This window comes from Protopterus annectens, chromosome 5.part0 (genome assembly GCF_019279795.1).
Source record: "Protopterus annectens isolate FY-2018-M chromosome 5.part0, PAN1.0, whole genome shotgun sequence".
Classification (NCBI taxonomy): Eukaryota; Metazoa; Chordata; order Ceratodontiformes; family Protopteridae; genus Protopterus; species Protopterus annectens.
This window is the reverse complement of record NC_056735.1, coordinates 599082202-599102682: the sequence shown is the minus strand read 5'-3', so window position 1 is coordinate 599102682 and position 20481 is coordinate 599082202.

The following is a 20481-nucleotide window of genomic DNA, read 5'->3' as shown; positions in this document are numbered from 1 at the left end:
ACACCTAACATATTCTGTAGACACTGCATATGAAAGTACAGGGCATATGTCATATATTGGGCTCATGTACTGTTAAGATATGCGATGATGTGGTCCCATGGCAGATTAAGGATGTGTGAGTCATATCAATAAGGGTGTGTACACCGCTCATAGCCATGGTATGCTCTGATGGTTGCCAGTGCAATAGTATTGGATTGGTCATACATGGTCCACTGATGTTGAGAGCTGTAAATCAGACATCAGGCATTCACAAATGACATCTGTCCACATATCATCCCAGGTATGTGTTGCTGAAAAACATAGAGGCTGTGAGCATTAAAGCTGACATAACGAACACAGTAGTACACATTCAGCAATGGACTGTACACCTATGAGTTGTGGTACACAGTACATGGCAGGGTGCAGAACAGGTGCACAGCAATAATATGTACATGGGTACAGTGGCATCCAGGGGAAGGGGCATCACCTAGTGACACAGCACATGCATCACACACATGTATACTCTTGCTAGCATGGATTAACTATAGCTGCACTGCATGCTGTTGTGTATCATATGTTATGCATCTTGACAGATGGGTACTAGGACTGTGTGAACTATTGTCGTGCAATCTCACATGTGTGTGTGTCTGTGTGTGTGTGTGTGTGTGTGTGTGTGTGTGTGTGTGTGTGTGTGTGTGTGTGTGTGTGTGAGTGCATCCTGGTGGGTAGTTAGTTTGTTTGTAGGGTCACTCTGGTGAAGTGGAGGATGGTTGATGCATGTAGGATGTGTGTGTGCATGTGTATGTGTGTGTTTGTGTGGGTGGCCATGTATGCACATGTGTGGTTGTGGGGTGTTCATACAGCAGTACCTCCCTTTGGGATCATGGACATGGACTGCCACATTACATACCAGGAATACTTGTCATGTATGTAATCACAGGACAGATGATAGTATAATAAGGTCTGTAGCATGGAACAGGCATTGAAAGGGAAGGTAGACACCTGGTATATCCTTAATACCACATTCAGCAGAGAGGTAACCTACAACCCACATATTCAGCAGTATAGATGCATTGGGGAAGTGCTAGTCCACATCAGGGAGTCTATCCATATATTACAGTTGTCACATGATAGGCTGATTGAGCAGCATATCTGGCATGTTCTTAGCAATACATACACATGACACACCAGTGCATGATATTATGGAGTGAACATAGTAGCCCAGACATATAGGGGCCATGCTCATGATGTCTGGACATACACAGAGTGAACAATGAATGACAGCAGTGAGGCCATCTAAAACCACTACACTCAGGTCAGGCAGGTAATGTAGTAACAGGTCTTGTGTTGTGATCACTTGTCTAGGCATTTAGAGGACTGATATGTTAATGAATGGTACCAATATCTGTATGTTACCAAGTGTGATGCACGATGGGGAACACATGGAAATATATGTGGAACTGTCTGTAAAGTCAGATGGGGTTGTCAAGGGCCAAAACAGCGCCATCATTTGACATCCCCCTTTTAGCCACCCCAACCCCGCACACAATTTCAATGCCTATACATACCCCATCACAGTGGCCTTAGCTAAGGGACAGCTGGCATTTGGTGCCAGTGCACAGGAAAGTGTGGTAACCATGCCTTCTGTGTCTGGTTGCAGCAAGCATAGCCAGATGTTTGGCAGGGCACCACATAGGCAGATGTCCCAGGGTTCTTGTTGCAGGGCTGCTGGACATCATGCCCCTACCAGAGGTGACATAGCTGGTACCAGCAGGCACATGTTTCAGGCTGTCATGGTGGCCCAGGCACATATGGAACTTTACACCAGACAACATCAGTGAACTGTCTGGTGCCATCCGTGCTTATACCAAGCTCATGGATAGATGGTCTGGTGAGATGATGGCCCTCATCGACTGTGGTATGTCTGTGCTTGAACATGTGGTGGGGTGTGGTGATAGCCGTGTGGAGATAGGCCAGCAACACCAACTGCTGGCAGTCAACGTGGACATGCTAGGACCCCAAGGGGCTCGCGTAGTGGCAGTACCAGCCTCGGTAATGTGGAGGGTGCTATCCACACCACATCACAGCAGGCCACGAGCACGTGGTCCTGGCCAGTCTTAGGAGGGACCTGGTACAAGTGGACATTTGTCATCATCAGGTGAGAGTAGCACATCAAGGCCTGTACCTGGATGTGCCCATGGAAACCTGGCAGGCACAGTCCACACATCCCTGGCTGGAGGCATTGAACTGCACACCCTCCAGGGTATGGTCTTCAGCTGTCCATAAACACCTGTGTAGGGCAGCCACATTGCAGAACTGTGTGCATGTATACCCACACACTACACAAACACACTTACGGCAACCCATACCTACACACTCCACATCACTGTGCCCACTTTGCCTCAGTACACCACTCACCCGCACACATGGTGTCAAATGTCTGGCCCACCCCCGGCCTCTGGCAAACCAACAACACACCCTGTGCATATGATGATACCTGTGCCATATCCCTGTCACCCATACCATCAATGCAGGGACAGACTAATATGGATCTGATGCACATGGTGACTGTGCTACAGTGTACCACAGTACTGCAGTGTAACATGTTGTAAGGAGTAAAGAGTAATGCATATATGTAGCCATCCAGCAATAATGCATTATAACTGTTAGTAACATGGGTTAATTGTGGTCTCTATAATGTTACCATTGGTATACTGCGGTGGTGGTGCTGCGGTAACTTTGTTGCCTCACATTTACACGTTGCCCATTCGATTCTCAGTTAGAGCATCTTCTGTGTGGTGACATGCGTGAATGGGCGTTCCTTCGATGAAGGTTGTGTGTTAGGCCCGGCAAGCCAGCATGTAAAAATCTACTGCCAATCATTAGCAGACCGGAGTTCTGCTGTGGCAACCCCTAACCGGGAAAAGCCAAAAGACACAACAACATAATGTTATCCATTCGTGTTATAGATGTACATGTGTCACCACAAGGATGGTCTGCAGTCATATTCCACAATGGGGTATGGCACTGTTGTGACACAATGGCTGTGACATATCAGGGGTACAGTTGAACATGTCACAGGTTAGTATAACAGTTATTGCCTGTGCCACATGGACAGGTGACCCGCTGGGGCATGTATAATCTGTAACCTGATGTAGACCCATCCACATACACACACACACTGTTACTTGGCAACACTGGGACTAGACCCCTACCTAGGTATGTAGGGATACTGTAGTACATGGCTTCCATTGCACACACCACACAGCGTTTAGGGTGAGGTGTGTCCCAGGTTACATGTTACATGCATAACATCACCAGACATGTACAGTATGCTAATGGGGGATGTAATGGGTGTATATGGACAATACATAGTGTGACATACCTTCATATACATATTAACAGACACATAACAGGCAGACACACATCCAAGAGACCAGGGCCTATCACTGCTAACCAACTTGACCATGTGCCCAATGTGTAACAGGTAGGCTGCACACAGCACATGCATAACTGACCTGTCATGTGGTATCAGTTACCTGTATGGTTGATGGTGACAGTGGTAACCATAATGTGGTACATGGGACATATACCGGGTGTACCTTGGTGTAATGACAGTAAACACAGCACCCACATCCCCCAGTGGATATTGTACTCTCTGAAACCAATGATGACAGTCTGATATACCCACCATAACACATTGGCCATGACTGTGATACAACCCATTATAGATCCCAACACTGGTACTACAGGGATATGCATCTAATGCACATGCCACATGCATAGTAGGGTGTTGCATTGTCATGCTTCACGAATGGGCTGCAACAACACTATCTGTACCACTGTGTGGCAATGGGTATTGTAATAGGTGTATGTGGCCTCGGAATGCTGTACCCTACAGATAAATGGACATGCGCACATACACACACTTGCCAGATCACAATGGGTATCACATGCCTATCAACCCATTTGTACAACACTGTTATGATGGTACTGCAAGGCTCATGTAGGTGGTATGGGGAGGAGCTTAACAGGGTACATGTAATGTCCCATACAGCAGCAGCCACAACTGGCCATGGAAACGGGTGTTGTGGTTATGAAGGCCCTCATGGAATTCCCATGTACAGGTGTGCTAACACACAGACACTGCTATATTCAGTCATGCACACATATGCATGTGTCAGTACTGGGGTGAATCTCTGCAGGTGGTTATAGCTATGTACCTAGCTATTGTCCAAGGAGAGATGGGTTGTGTAGGGGTTGTGTATACAGTGGTATCCTGCCACCTGCCATATGGCAGCAGGCAAGCCATCGACAGACACTACTGTGGTGACCCTCAGAGTGGATGTGACATGCATCAGCCATTCTGCCAGGAGACTCCTGCACATGGCCACTGAGATGATCAAGTTGACATGCATGCAATGTGCATTACTATACATGGTTAGTGTCTGTGATGGAGACATGTACCCAAGCATGTTCAGTTGACTGTGGTAGTGTAGTGGAGGTACCCGTGGCATGTGGTGCATGCAGGGTGTTATCTCCAATATGTGCCATTTCTTACACAGCTGGGCAGACATGTCAGTGTCAGTCAAGCTTAGGATGCCTGTACATATCCCACTGGGATACTTGCCATTTGCACATATGTACAGGGACTGACAGTTATCCGCATTGCAAGTAGCTATGCTGTAGGATGAATGTGTTGACAGATAGACATTTGACAACAATATGTATTCTATAACTACATGTCAGGAGCCCTCTCTATCATGTGCTGTACAGACGGTAGTCTACAGTAGCATTCCACATGTCGGATAATTACCCAGTAGGGGTTATATACTTTGACACTGCTCACACACCAGGGATACAACAGGGAGGCCTCAGAGTACAGCTATGCTTTAGGTGTGCCTGTTGTCAATACTACATTTAACACTCTACTCTTGCATGGGTAGGCATTGTCAACAGTAGTACTGCCATCATACACTACATGCCAGTGTGACAGCACATACCCTGGACTACTAACCCTGTGTATAACAAAGTCACATGGATAACAGTGCTGTACAGGCCTCACATATGTATGTGTCCCAGACATGACATTCACACCCCTTGCTACCGTAATGACAGCACATAGATGCAGGTATTGTACATGGCATTACATACACTTATTACAGATTTCTTTACCCCGCTATGTTATCAGACTAGGTGGTGTGAAGTAGTTACCAGGGCTAAACCATGCTTAGCAGATGTCAACATTGCTCCAATATAACAGCTAAGCTGATTTATGCACTGGTAAGAGAAGCCTACACTGTGTAAGCACCCGCATGTTTACCTGTAGCTTAGCACCACTTAGCTTCATGCAAAACCTCACAAAAGTGCTTAATACTGCTCAAAACCACCTTAACCACTCTGTATCTGACAGCCCTTGTTCCGCCCAGCAACAAAATGAACAGCCCTTGCAGGTCTCTAACCCAGGACCCTGTACACTAAAGTCACAACACTTAACCACTACGCCATGACCACTGTGAAGACAGCTGTTATTTTCCAATATATCTGCCAATACACATATTGATTAGTACTGAACAATTACCTTTACTACAACAATTGCGTAGCACTTGTTATTAATATGACTGTTGCATCACATATGTCATTTTAACATAATATACACATAGCAGATACACACGGTGGGATACATCTTGGAAAGTATACACAACCGTGAGGTTTACACATGACAGGAATATGGATATATACATATAAAAGGTTGATATATGTCTACATGTACATACACATGTATATTCATGCATATGTCTGTATACACATCTGTATAGTGCAACATATTTCTGGGCATATGAACATCTCTTCATATGTACATATATGTGTGTGTGTATATCTATATATATATATATATATATATATATATATATATATATATATATATATATATATATATAGTTATATATGTATGCACATCCTATGTGTACAAATATGTTTATTTATGTGTATATATATATATACATATATATATATATATATATATATATATATATATATATATACATATGTAGATATCTATAACTGGTTCCACTTTAGAATCTCAAATTGCTGGAAGCTCGAAATTCAGAAGCTTGAGCCCTGAATCTCGAGTTTCCAGCAACTCAAAATTCTAAAGTAAACCAAAAAGACATTGCAAAAATGTCTTTACAATGTTTTTGTAGGGGGGCAAGCCCTTCTGCACCCCCACACACCACTACTTAAATATGCCAACTCCGAGATCAAACTACAAGGGGGGTGAGTGAAATCTCCTGTTATCTCTGTATGCAGACGCGCACAATGGGAGAATTTCCATTCCTCCACTACAGTGCGGTCATAGAGCTGATGTATTTAAGCAGGGAGAGTGCAGGGGGACTTGGCCTCCTGCATACATGTAAGTAAACTTGTTTTTCTTTTTTTTTGGTTACCTTCCCTTTACATTTTTTAATTACAGAAAACTCGAGATTCTAGGCTCGAGCTTATTAATTTTGAGGTTTCAGTAACTCGATCTTGTGAAGGGGAACCCTATAACTATATGTGTATACATATTGATTCTGATATATCTATTACTGTCAATATATATGTAGATATCCATAAGTATATGTGCATATGTATGTCTATCTGTATATGTGTTGAAATATTTGCTGTGTATATGTATTTATCTGAGTGTTTATATGTATATATATATATATATATATATATATATATATATATATATATACATATGTTCATATACATATCCATCTATGTATGTCAATGTGTATATGTGTATATATCTATATAGATATATGGATATTTATATATACATATATGTCCACCATATGTCTTGAACATGGAGTGGAGCCCTACCTCACCCTCAATAGTCCCAAACTCTTAGTGCAAGGGGATGTCAGGTATGTAGTACAGGTATATTTGTAGACTATTGCTACTGTGATAGGGGTTGTTTTCACAGACATCTGCTTTTAACATGTGTGCCATTGGCTACTGACAGACATCTTAAGGACATCATAGTACAGTACCACTGCTAGAACAGCAATGATCCTGTGTAGTACAGCAGACATATGGCCAATAAATGAGGAAAGTCTGACACTCTCTGGTCAGTCCAGAGGTATACCCAGAACCCCTTAGTGCAGGACATGTAGACCAAGCCTGACAATGTGGATGTTAACAGCCATGTAGATGGGTATGACACGTAAATACTGATATACATTTGCCCCCATAGGTTATGCATTCACACATCCCTGTCTGTCCTGACACATAATAACTGCTGGTACAGAAGTGCCATGGCCATATACTACCCACTAGTTAGTGACATACATCTGTACAGCATCCCACTCCTTTGTCTGACATACATGACTGTTATGGTGGCCTGGCAGCAGTACATGTGTCAAGTATCTGGACATAACATCACACTGGGTAGGTACACTAAGCTGCTAGGCATGTAACAAAGCACTGTGCAGACTGCAGGCAGACTGCCACAACACTGGCCTATATTTCATATGGGGGAATACACAGGTACCTGCATATATAGCAGGCTCTGCAGGCATGTCACAGCTCAGACTAACAGACACCTGTGTGAAAGTGCATAACCACAACCAATGTAAACACAGCCACAGCCACATATGGTAGCTAGCATAATATTACAGTACATGGACTATCTGATCAACACCATCCTCATATGTGCCACTCACACACTAACCCTACATATACTGGGCCACTACACAGTGTGGTCTGATGCCTATCTGTGGTTTGAGACGTGTGTGTTTGGCCCTACAAACATGTAAGCCGATAGGGTGACATACAGTGGAGCAGCATGTAACATCAGATAGAACAGGACCAAGAACGACATCTACCACAGTCTGTACACAGGCCAAGGTACATATTCACAATACACACACTGTCAACAATCACCATAAGTACACAGACCTCAGTACAGTACACACAGCCACAGTATGCCCAGATTATGTCCTCAAAGGGAACCCCTACTATACATAACATGTGTCGCAGTCTGATATCCCACTGGCTTGTTATCAGATATGATGTCAATAAATTACGGTGTACAGGACATATGCACCTCTTACTTCATGACATATTTACACAGGTTGACAGAGGTCTGGCTGGAGGCCCAAACACAGGGCCATTATTGACATGTTGCTGTGATAATCTCATACATTTACTGTTGTAACGGGTTATTACAACATATTTCCTATGAGGGATATGAGGTCAGTAACTCTCATGTTTGTCACCATATACTGTCTGCAATCCTCACACTATGCTTCTGCAGTTCACAGATAGGTGCTCTGTGGGTAACACAAGAAAGATAAGACACCACACACTGCCCAGTATGCAGATGATTCTACCGATGGGGGTTTCCTCAGAAACATAGTACTGTCATAAAAGGTATTAAAACATGTAGAACAACCATATCCACAAACACCCTGTTAAACCAACACTACTCCAAATGCAGAATAGCAACACTTACATTACGTAGTCATGTCAGACACATCCCCGTCCTGTGTGTTGGCCTGTTTCCACAGTGTATGTTGTTAGAGGTACATCCCCAATCCATCTGTGATGCTGTTTGCCAAACAAAAGATCTAGGTCCTGCTCACAGTGAATGAAAAGGCCCATCACCAACATGATGTTCCTAGATATTGGAGTGTGTTTCCATGCAAATGGCTATGGGAATGTTACCACAGCTAGTCCACATGCAATCAGCTAGTGGAGGGCTGCAATTCATGCAGAGGCCATCAGCTGAGCATGAGCATCACTAACAAAACACATGCTGCTGCCTAAGCAAAGCAGGTGTAAGTGTTCACATCCACCAGAGAGGGAGTGAAAGAAGCAGACAGAGGCAAACATAAGTCAGGGAGGTGTAGGAGTGTAAAACTTAAGCATGTTTGTGTCACACACCTACCAGTACAGGATATCAAACTTCTGACTGACTATGTATTGCTATCACATGTATATACAGTTACTGGATGTGCCACATAGGTTACATGTTGAGGAGCTCTCCAAACGTATATGTGATGGTGAGTAACATCTGCAACAGTGATATGGTAGCTATACGGTAGGTGTAGCACACTTGCCTGTCCATATGAACAGGTGTCAGCATCAATACAGCCACACTCTGTCAGGGACACACACACACTGACACATCTGGCAGGGTCAGGAATACAGCTCCTCACTAGTTAGTTTGCCACAATACAGCACTGTGCAGGTATCACATGCACCACAGGGTTTATCTGGAGATTATTACAATGTGCTTCAGTATGTCTATGGGCTTGTAGTGAGTGTGAATGTGGTCATAAGCATCATACACCACACACACAGACACAAGGTGCCAGTACTGACTTGCATGGATGCATTGCTTCATGGGTGTGTAGTGCTTGACTGTGCCAGATGGCTATACAAGGCTAGGTGATGGGTATACCTTGGCATCAGGTCACATGGCAATGGTCTGCAGTGTGGCTCAGGGGTGTAGTGTCTGGATTGGCCCACACAGGTGGGTACTGTATTCACCATCCAGTCAGCTGGGTAACTATTATGTGTGGCCATTGCTGTGCATTGTTTGCTATGTATGTGTTCTTTAGTCCATACAGAAATGAAAAGAGCCAGCATACAGTGACCTGAAACACTTTAATGGTAAAAAAACCATAAAAAACAACAAAAGACACAGACCGGTTTCAGCCAGTTCAAATCACAGCCTTCATCAGTGTAAAACAAAGAACATCAATTGTTGAACCTTAAATAAACCCATCTACAATCTCATTGGTTGTGTCAAAAATATTCATTCAGACCAGGTGGAAATAATCCACCCAGTTTCATAATCCATTTTTTCTCTTTGGTATTTAAAATAGAGTGCCACCCTGTCTTATTAGATCTGTTACCTTGTATAATGTCAATAATCATAAAAGTAAACTTGGCAGATTTATGAACCAAATGATGTTTGTAGAGTGCGTTATTAGCCCTTTTGTTTTTAATATTGCTGATGTGCTCAGAAATTCTAATTCTAAATGGTCTGGAGGTTTAACCAACATAGAATGAACCACACTGACATGTGGCCAAATACACCACCCAGTCACTACTACAGTTAGCAAACAAATTGAGATCATAAACCAATGAGCAATTTCTGCTGGAAAACTGCTTGGATTTGTTCACCTTGTCACAGTTGGTACCGTGGCCACATGGGAAACAACCTATCAGTGGGTCACCTGTCAATGTGTGCTGTAAAAAAAAAACATAGTACCATGTTTGTAGTGGTTAAAAAAAGAACCAAGGTTTTTCCCTTTCCGAAATGAAAATAGACATCTGTCAGGTATTATGTTTGCTACTTCATGGTCACATTGCAAAATGTTCCAATGCCTATGTACACTCTGTATTAATTGGTCAGAATTTCTAGCATAGGTAGTAGTAAACCTAAGGGGTACAGAATTTGTTTTGGTATGTTCCTTATAGTCCAGTAAATGTTGCCTGTCTAAGGAATTAACCAGATTACTGGCACTTGAAATATAACCCATGCCATAACCCCTGGATCTAAATCTGTCAGTAAGATCCTTCCGCTGTGATTGAAATGAAGAATCATGAGAACAGATACGTTTTATCTGAATAAATTGTGATTTTGGGATATTGCGTACAACATGTGGTGGGTGGAAACTCAAGGCATGAAGGATGGTGTTGTACTCAGGAGGCTTCCTGAATACTTCTGTACCTAATGTATGATCAGGTAATCTAGTGATGGAAACATCTAAAAAAGTAATAATGTTCCTATCATAATGAACAGTAAATTGTAGGCCCCAGATGTTATTGTTCAGATAAGATATGAACTCATGTAAGCCATGTATATCACCTTTCCATACCATCCAACAATCATCCAAGTAACGTCTCCAGATGTCAATATATTCCAAAAAAGAATTGTTATGGCAATCGTAAATAATTTGTTGTTCTACAAGAGCCATAAATAAGTCCGCATAAATAGGGGCAAACGAAGCTCCCATGGTGGTACCCTTCATTTGCCAATAACAATTATTCTGATAAAAGAAGACGTTACTTGTAAGGAAAAATTTGGCTAATTCAACCAAAAAAGAATTGAAAGTTGGTTGGTATAAACCCGCCTTATCCAACCAATAGGACAGAGCTTCCAAACCAGCCTGATGTGGAATGTTGGTATATAAAGAACTAACATCAAGAGTACACATCAACCAATCTTGCTCCAACTATCTGAAATAATCTGTAAAAAATTGGTGGTGTCATGTAATCTTGAACGTATCAAACTAAGTAAAGGCTAACTGTAGTAGTGACTGGGTGGTGTATTTGGCCACATGTCAGTGTGGTTCATTCTATGTTGGTCAAACCTCCAGACCATTTAGAATTAGAATTTCTGAGCACATCAGCAATATTAAAAACAAAATGGCTAGTAACGCACTCTACAAACAACATTTGGTTCATAAATCTGCCAAGTTTACTTTTATGATTATTGACATTATACAAGGTAACAGATCTAATAAGACAGGGTGGCATTCTATTTTAAATACCAAAGAGAAAAAATGGATTGTGAAACTGGGTGGATTATTTCCACCTGGTCTGAATGAATATTTTTGACACAACCAATGAGATTGTAGATGGGATTATTTAAGGTTCAACAATTGATGTTCTTTTCTTACACTGATGAAGGCTGTGATTTGATCTGGCCGAAACCGGTCTGTGTCTTTTGTTGTTTTTTATGGTTTTTTACCATTAAAGTGTTTCAGGTCACTGTATGCTGGCTCTTTTCATTTCTGCCTGATTTGTTTCTGTTTTGAGCCGTGCATCTGCTCACCGTGCAGGAGTTCTTTTTTTGATGTTACGCTTCCTCCTTCTTTCTGCTGGGGGCCTGTGATCCTGTTACTGACTGTCAGTTATTCTGCGGTCTCAAACCCATCTATATTTTGGTTCGTTTGGACATATATTTTTTACTATCACATTGGTTTTGTCTAAATTTACACTGTTTGTCCAGGACTATCATTTTGGTGCCTTTCTTTTTGGTTTATTAATTGAACTAGTTGATAAACGAATTGCTGGCGTCATACCACCATTTTCAGCGTTTTTTTTTCATCTACATGGATTTTTGTAGAGCGGGCAGGAGTTGCTAGCATCTTTCGGCTTATATGCTGATCATTTCTGCTTCTAGTTTCCATCTTTTTTAACAGCTGCGAGTTGTTGATGCTCTGGAAGGTTTATCCAGCAAGTTTTGCTACATTTAAGGGCTGTTCGATTTTGTTCACAATATAAGTCTGTGAACACAGGTACTGTTTACTTTATCTCAACTTTTTGTCATCGCTAAGAAGCAGTGATCATATCAGGACTTGGACGGGTTTTTTACCATTGTAATACAATGGACATATTCATTAAATAATCTATATTAAGATTATTGTGGCTGTGCAGTTTACATTCTTTGGAACATTTATAAATATACGCATACAGTCTTTTTCCTAATATTGCTTTTGTTTTTTTCATGTGTTTAACAGTATGTTCTGGTCATTTGGTTAACAGTATTATGATCGGACAATCTGTCTTGTTGCGATTTGACATGGTGTGTTAAACACACTCTGATTTTGCCACACTACAGATTTCTTTTTTCTTGGGACTAAGCGACCTATGTGATGGGACTGTAAACATCATTTTCTTGGATCAGTGGCTTATATGAAGGGACCAATGTTATCTACATGAGTCAGTGAACACTGATACTGTTTTCATCCATTCACATTTGCGTTTCAAGTAAGAAGTGGTTATATCAGCTTCTGGGATCCGTTTTTATACCATAATATTGTGGAACTATTTACATGATTATTTCACGCTAATTTGTTTGCAGTTGAAATGTCTCATACGTTCAGGATTATTTGAATTGTTGCTACTTGTTTGATATTTCATATTTAATAGTCATTTCATCTCATATATTTGCATCAAACTTTTTTGCTATGATATATTATTTATTAATTTTTGTCACTAATACCAATCAACCTTGGTAAGGATTGTAGATTCTTACCTGATTTTAGGAATTGGTGGTCTAATTTTTCACAGTTAAAATACATTACATGGGTTGACAAATGTATGTTTTAAGTTCATACAGGGTTAGATAGGCTTTATGCTTCTCTCATAGTCATTTGGTTATCCAATACACATTATATTGGGATTTTATATAATCCTCTATATTTTTGAATTTTTCTTGGTGCAGGATTTACAGATCAGCCAGCGTGGTTTACACTGACCATAAGAGATTGGTCTTTACATTTCATATTTTACTATACTGTTTTGTTGACTGTATCTTTTTTCCTCAGTCTCTTTTGAGTGAACTAGTTGTTGTACTGACCCATTGTTCAGTCATTTTCCTGTTTCAGCACTATGATCTGCCATATTGGCCTTAGCCATATTAGTATTCAAATTAACATTTGCTAGTGCACGAATTATCTCATGTATATATATTAGGGGCACAGCCGTAACTTAATTAATAATCTTTATAGGCCTTTTTTCTTTTGAGCTGTTATTGTCCCCTCAATACTTTTACTAAACAGCTGACGTAGTTTTGTACTATTATTGTCAGCAGCTACTGTGGACCATGGATCTTTCCAGTTTGGTGACAGGATTATCTGCAGATAAGGAGGACCTTAGAGCTTTTGGCTTGGGTTCTCTTCCACAGGAAAACTCCAGTATTATGGATCAATCGGATTCAGAATCCATTTGTGCACTAGCATTTGAACAATTACATACACATCTCAGATCACTTAGATCAAACATTTGGCACTCTAAATTGTTTAAGGCCTATATGGCTAAGGGGATTACCCCTAGAGGCTTGAGAATACGTATTCAACCCCATGTTGGGGTTGCTGACCAGGAACTCACTGAACAATGGTCTTCAATACAACAACAGGCAACTATGTCCTTTGTGGATGCTCTATCCAAGTTTTATGACAGAGTTATTGACTCGGAAATAGATACAGTCAACAAGCTGGTTGGTGATGTGAAACCCTTTGAAGGTGAAACCTTTTTCAATAAACAACTCAATAAAGTAGCGACAGACCTTAATATTTTAGAGAATCAACTACGCACCAGGAAACTTAAAAAAATTCAGAGTGATCAGGGTGACTATAAGAGTGCCAATCCCTTTGCAAGTTACATCAAACAGGTTAGATTTACACCTAACTCCACAAGGACTCCCAAAAGAAAAAGACCTCGCTCTATCCTTAAAAAATCGAGCCTAGCATCTGGCTCTTCAACTGAGGATATTTCATCATGCACTGATAATGAACTACAGTCAGTATCAGGATCACCGTCCCCCAAAAGGATTCCGGGCCCAATCCCTTTAGGCCCAGATACCACCGGGGGGGGTAGCAAACACAGGAAGCATAACGAATATACAAGGTCTGTTGAAAATGGTCATGCAGAAATAAATGCCAATGTCAACAACAATGTTTTAAACCTGTCGGATTTTGTTTTATCACCCATTCAATTGTTGGTTTTGAATAAAGGACTTTCTTTTGTACCTGGCTTCATGATTTCTGAGGATATATTGGCTCAGGATGTGGTATCATTTTGTAGAAATCTCAATCTCAAATTGTTTTTTGGTGATACTGGTAACTATAGTGGTGACAGATTTATATATCATAAATCTTCATTTAATCCACCTATGCATCCATTGGTACATCAGTTTCAAAATAGTATTCTCAAAGATCTTCATTTTTCTAGATCTGATGTACGGTTCAAATCCAACAATATTTCCTTGGCTGAAAGGGAAGCTATTTTGGAACTACAGAATAATAAAAATATTGTTATTATTTCTGTTGACAAAGGTGGGGCTGTTGTTATTTTAAACTGGTGTGATTATGACAAAGAAGCCAATAGGCAACTGTCGGATCAGAGATACTACTCTTCTATGGCTATTAATCCAACTTTCAGGTTCCAAAAACAAATTGAGGACTTCTTACTTTGGGCTAGGGATGAATTTATCATTACCAATGACACTGTACAACAGCTTATGGTTCAGGATCCAGCAACCCAATATATTTATTTACCCAAAGTTCACAAGGACCCCATTAATCCCCCTGGTAGACCTATTGTTTCAGGTAGAGGGTATATCACGGAACCTCTGTCATTATTTCTCACCAAACATCTCAAGCCTTTACTTAGTTTGATACGTTCAAGATTACATGACACCACCAATTTTTTACAGATTATTTCAGATAGTCAGTTGGAGCAAGATTGGTTGATGTGTACTCTTGATGTTAGTTCTTTATATACCAACATTCCACATCAGGCTGGTTTGGAAGCTCTGTCCTATTGGTTGGATAAGGCAGGTTTATACCAACCAACTTTCAATTCTTTTTTGGTTGAATTAGCCAAATTTTTCCTTACAAGTAACGTCTTCTTTTATCAGAATAATTGTTATTGGCAAATGAAGGGTACCGCCATGGGAGCTTCGTTTGCCCCTATTTATGCGGACTTATTTATGGCTTTTGTAGAACAGAAAATTATTTACGATTGCCATAACAATTCTTTTTTGGAATATACTGACATCTGGAGACATTACTTGGACGATTGTTGGATGGTATGGAAAGGTGATATACATGGCTTACATGAGTTCATATCTTATCTGAACAATAACATCTGGGGCCTACAATTTACTGTTCATTATGATAGGAACATTATTACTTTTTTAGATGTTTCCATTACTAGATTACCTGATCATACATTAGGTACAGAAGTATTCAGGAAGCATCCTGAGTACAACACCATCCTTCATGCCTCGAGTTTCCACCCACCACATGTTGTACGCAATATCCCAAAATCACAATTTATTCGGATAAAACGTATCTGTTCTCATGATTCTTCATTTCAATCACAGCGGAAGGATCTTACTGACAGATTTAGATCCAGGGGTTATGGCATGGGTTATGTTTCAAGTGCCAGTAATCTGGTTAATTCCTTAGACAGGCAAACTTTACTGGACTATAAGGAACATACCAAAACAAATTCTGTACCCCTTAGGTTTACTACTACCTATGCTAGGAATTCTGACCAATTAATACAGAGTGTACATAGGCATTGGAACATTGGAACATTTCGCAATGTGACCATGAAGTAGCAAACATAATACCTGACAGATGTCTATTTTCATTTCAGAAAGGGAAAAACCTTGGTTCTTTTTTTAACCACTACAAACATGGTACTATGGATGGACATCCACAATTTTTGCAGACCACACTGACAGGTGACCCACTGATAGGTTGTTTCCCATGTGGCCACTGTACCAACTGTGACAAGGTGAACAAATCCAAGCAGTTTTCCAGCAGAAATTGCTCATTGGTTTATGATCTCAATTTTTTTGCTAACTGTAGTAGTGACTGGGTGGTGTATTTGGCCACATGTCAGTGTGGTTCATTCTACGTTGGTCAAACCTCCAGACCATTTAAAATTTGAATTTCTGAGCACATCAGCAATATTAAAAACAAAAGGGCTAATAACGCACTCTACAAACATCATTTGGTTCATAAATCTGCCAAGTTTACTTTTATGATTATTGACATTATACAAGGTAACAGATCTAATAAGACAGGGTGGCATTCTATTTTAAATACCAAAGAGAAAAATTGGATTGTGAAACTGGGTGGATTATTTCCACCTGGTCTGAATGAATATTTTTGACACAACCAATGAGTTTGTAGATGGGTTTATTTAAGGTTCAACAATTTATGTTTTTTTTTTACACTGATGAAGGCTGTGATTTGATCTGGCCGAAACCGGTCTGTGTCTTTTGTTGCTTTTTATGTTTTTTTACCATTAAAGTGTTTCAGGTCACTGTATGCTAGCTCTTTTCGTTTCAGCCTGATTTGTTTCTGTTTTGAGCCGTGCATCTGCTCACCGTGCAGGAGTTCGTTTTTTGATTTTTCTTTAGTCCATGACATGAACGGTATCTGGGATGTGCACATATCCCACACGCATGTACAGTGACATGTGGAACTGTACCTGGGGTGTCTGGCCCATGTTGTGTACACAGATAGCTATCATCAGATGTGCCAGACCTGGCCTCATTTGGCAGAAACTGGTAATGGACACCAGGTTGACCCTGCACCTACAGTGATAACATGATACAGGTATCCCCTGGTGTCAGTGGCATCTGCCCATAAAGGGCATGTGTCTATGGCATGGTATGTCCTTTGTGGGTAACATTTGATGGCACCACAGGTGTTGCAGGTGTCCAGTGGGGAACATAGCTAAGGTGCACTGTCTGCATGTATGTGCCTGTTGGACTGTTAGACAAGGTGCCATGCCCTCTGTAGTCCACTGCAATCACACCATGGTTAACTGTCTGTGGCCAATATGCAGGGTACTACCAACATAGCAGTTATTGCCTAGGCAAGTGTATTTGTGTATGAGACATGGGTTGAGTCTGTTTTCTGGGTAATGCAAGGGTTGCTAACTTTGTTCTCCAGGCCTTGATGTCACATGTGGGGGTATGGATTGGCACCCCAGCATCTCAGCTATTTCACATCTGTTATCCCGATAAGGTAGACATTGTGACATATACTAGGGCCACCATATATGAAATGTGTAAAACCCGCTCCAAAATGAGTCCAGTTGTTACATACTCACCTCCACCTACACACAGGATATGAATGACAAACAGAGAGACACACACACACACACACACACACACACACACACACACACACACACACACACACACACACACACACACACACACCTGCCATGTCTGGGATTAGAAATCCTTCCTAAATAGTTTATTACACTACAGCACTATGCAGTTATAGGATGTGCCACGGAGTTTACTAGAGTGCACTTTCCCCAAAGGTGTATTTCACAGTGAATTACATCATCATTCTTGCCAAAGTAGGGCATTTGAATTGTAGTGAGTGTGAGTAGCCTAAAAACCATTGCTCCCTAAACAAACAAAGGAACACACACACATCCACACTTGCCATGTGTGGGACTAGAACTCCTACCAGAGTTCTATATCACACTACAGGATTACACTGTTATAGAATACACCACGGATATTACTGGCTACTCCTATCCCAATGGTGTATTTCACAGTGAATGACATCAGCAGCTTTGCTAAAGTAGGGCATTTGAATTCTAGTGAATGTGACTAGCCTAAAGAGCATTGCTCCCTACACAGACACAGACACACACACACACACACACACACACACACACACACACACACACACACACACACACACACACACACACACACACACACACACACACACACAGTTTCCATGTCTGAGATTAGAACTCCTACCTGACTAGTTTATCACACTACAGCATTACACAGTTTTAGGATGAGCTACAGAGATTAATGGGATTCTCTATTCCCAAAGGTGTATTTTAAAGTGGATGACATCAGCAGGCTTGTCATAGTAGGGCTATGGGGAGGGCAGTGTGTGTGCATGGGCCATAACCCTTTCATCTAGAGGTTGACACACCACATGCGGGCACAAGCAGGGTTATATTTTGCAGGTACATTTATACAGCTGCTTGATGACTACTGCCTTGTATAGTCATGTTGTATAGGTAGCACTTGCATCACATAGTCTGTAATGCTGACGGATACCGGTGGCTGATGTCTACAATGACTGACATTTACACATCCTGTGATTGTAGCCATTTGGCTGTGTGCTGGGTGGGACAGGCCTCATGATGGATGGCTTTTTGTCACAGTCACTCTCTTCCACACATCTATGTATGTCTACTTTTGGCTTATTATAGTGTGTTGTCCTTGGATATATGTCTGTATTCCTATCCACTGTGTGTGCAAAGCATGACTGGCGCATACTGAGGAGTGTATGCACTAACATCTGCAACTGACAAAGCATGACTGGTGCATACTGAGGAGTGTATGCACTAACATCTGCAACTGTCAAACAACCTGTATTCAAACTGGAACCTTAGTTTGAGAGACAGCCTTACAGAACTATATTCAAGTTTATAGAGCTAAGTATATTTTCTATGTTATTCTGTATTATAGAGCTAAATTGTCTGCTTGATATCTGTGTCTTACTGCTCTGCAAATCTATAGAAAACAGTATATATTTTTTATAATTTGCACATTCCTTACATCTGTGTTGAAACTGCCCCCACCCCCCTCATTTCCTGCCTTGTCTTTCAGCTGATATAATTTAGCTAGTGCTGTGTCTCCTTTTAATTAACAACCTGTATTCAAACTGGAACCTTAGTTTGAGAGACAGCCTTACAGAACTATATTCAAGTTTATAGAGCTAAGTATATTTTCTGTGTTATTCTGTATTATAGAGCTAAATTGTCTGCTTGATATCTGTGTCTTACTGCTCTGCAAATCTATAGAAAACAGTATATATATTTTTTATAATTTGCACATTCCTTACATCTGTGCTGAAACTGTCCCCCACCCCCCTCATTTCCTGCCTTGTCTTTCAGCTGATATAATTTAGCTAGTGCTGTGTCTCCTTTTAATTAACAACCTGTATTCAAACTGGAACCTTAGTTTGAGAGACAGCCTTACAGAACTATATTCAAGTTTATAGAGCTAAGTATATTTTCTGTGTTATTCTGTATTATAGAGCTAAATTGTCTGCTTGATATCTGTGTCTTACTGCTCTGCAAATCTATAGAAAACAGTATATATATTTTTTATAATTTGCACATTCCTTACATCTGTGTTGAAACTGCCCCCACCCCCTCATTTCCTGCCTTGTTTTTCAGCTGATATAATTTAGCTAGTGCTGTGTCTCCTTTTAATTAACAACCTGTATTCAAACTGGAACCTTAGTTTGAGAGACAGCCTTACAGAACTATATTCAAGTTTATAGAGCTAAGTATATTTTCTGTGTTATTCTGTATTATAGAGCTAAATTGTCTGTTTGATATCTGTGTCTTACTGCTCTGCAAATCTATAGAAAACAGTATATATATTTTTTTATAATTTGCACATTCCTTACATCTGTGTTGAAACTGCCCCCCCCCTCATTTCCTGCCTTGTCTTTCAGCTGATATAATTTAGCTAGTGCTGTGTCTCCTTTTAATTAACAACCTGTATTCAAACTGGAACCTTAGTTTGAGAGACAGCCTTACAGAACTATATTCAAGTTTATAGAGCTAAGTATATTTTCTGTGTTATTCTGTATTATAGAGCTAAATTGTATGCTTGTTATCTGTGTCTTACTGCTCTGCAAATCTATAGAAAACAGTATATATATTTTTTTATAATTTGCACATTCCTTACATCTGTGTTGAAACTGCCCACCCCCTCATTTCCTGCCTTGTCTTTCAGCTGATATAATTTAGCTAGTGCTGTGTCTCCTTTTAATTAACAACCTGTATTCAAACTGGAACCTTAGTTTGAGAGACAGCCTTACAGAACTATATTCAAGTTTATAGAGCTAAGTATATTTTCTGTGTTATTCTATATTATAGAGCTAAATTGTCTGCTTGATATCTGTGTCTTAC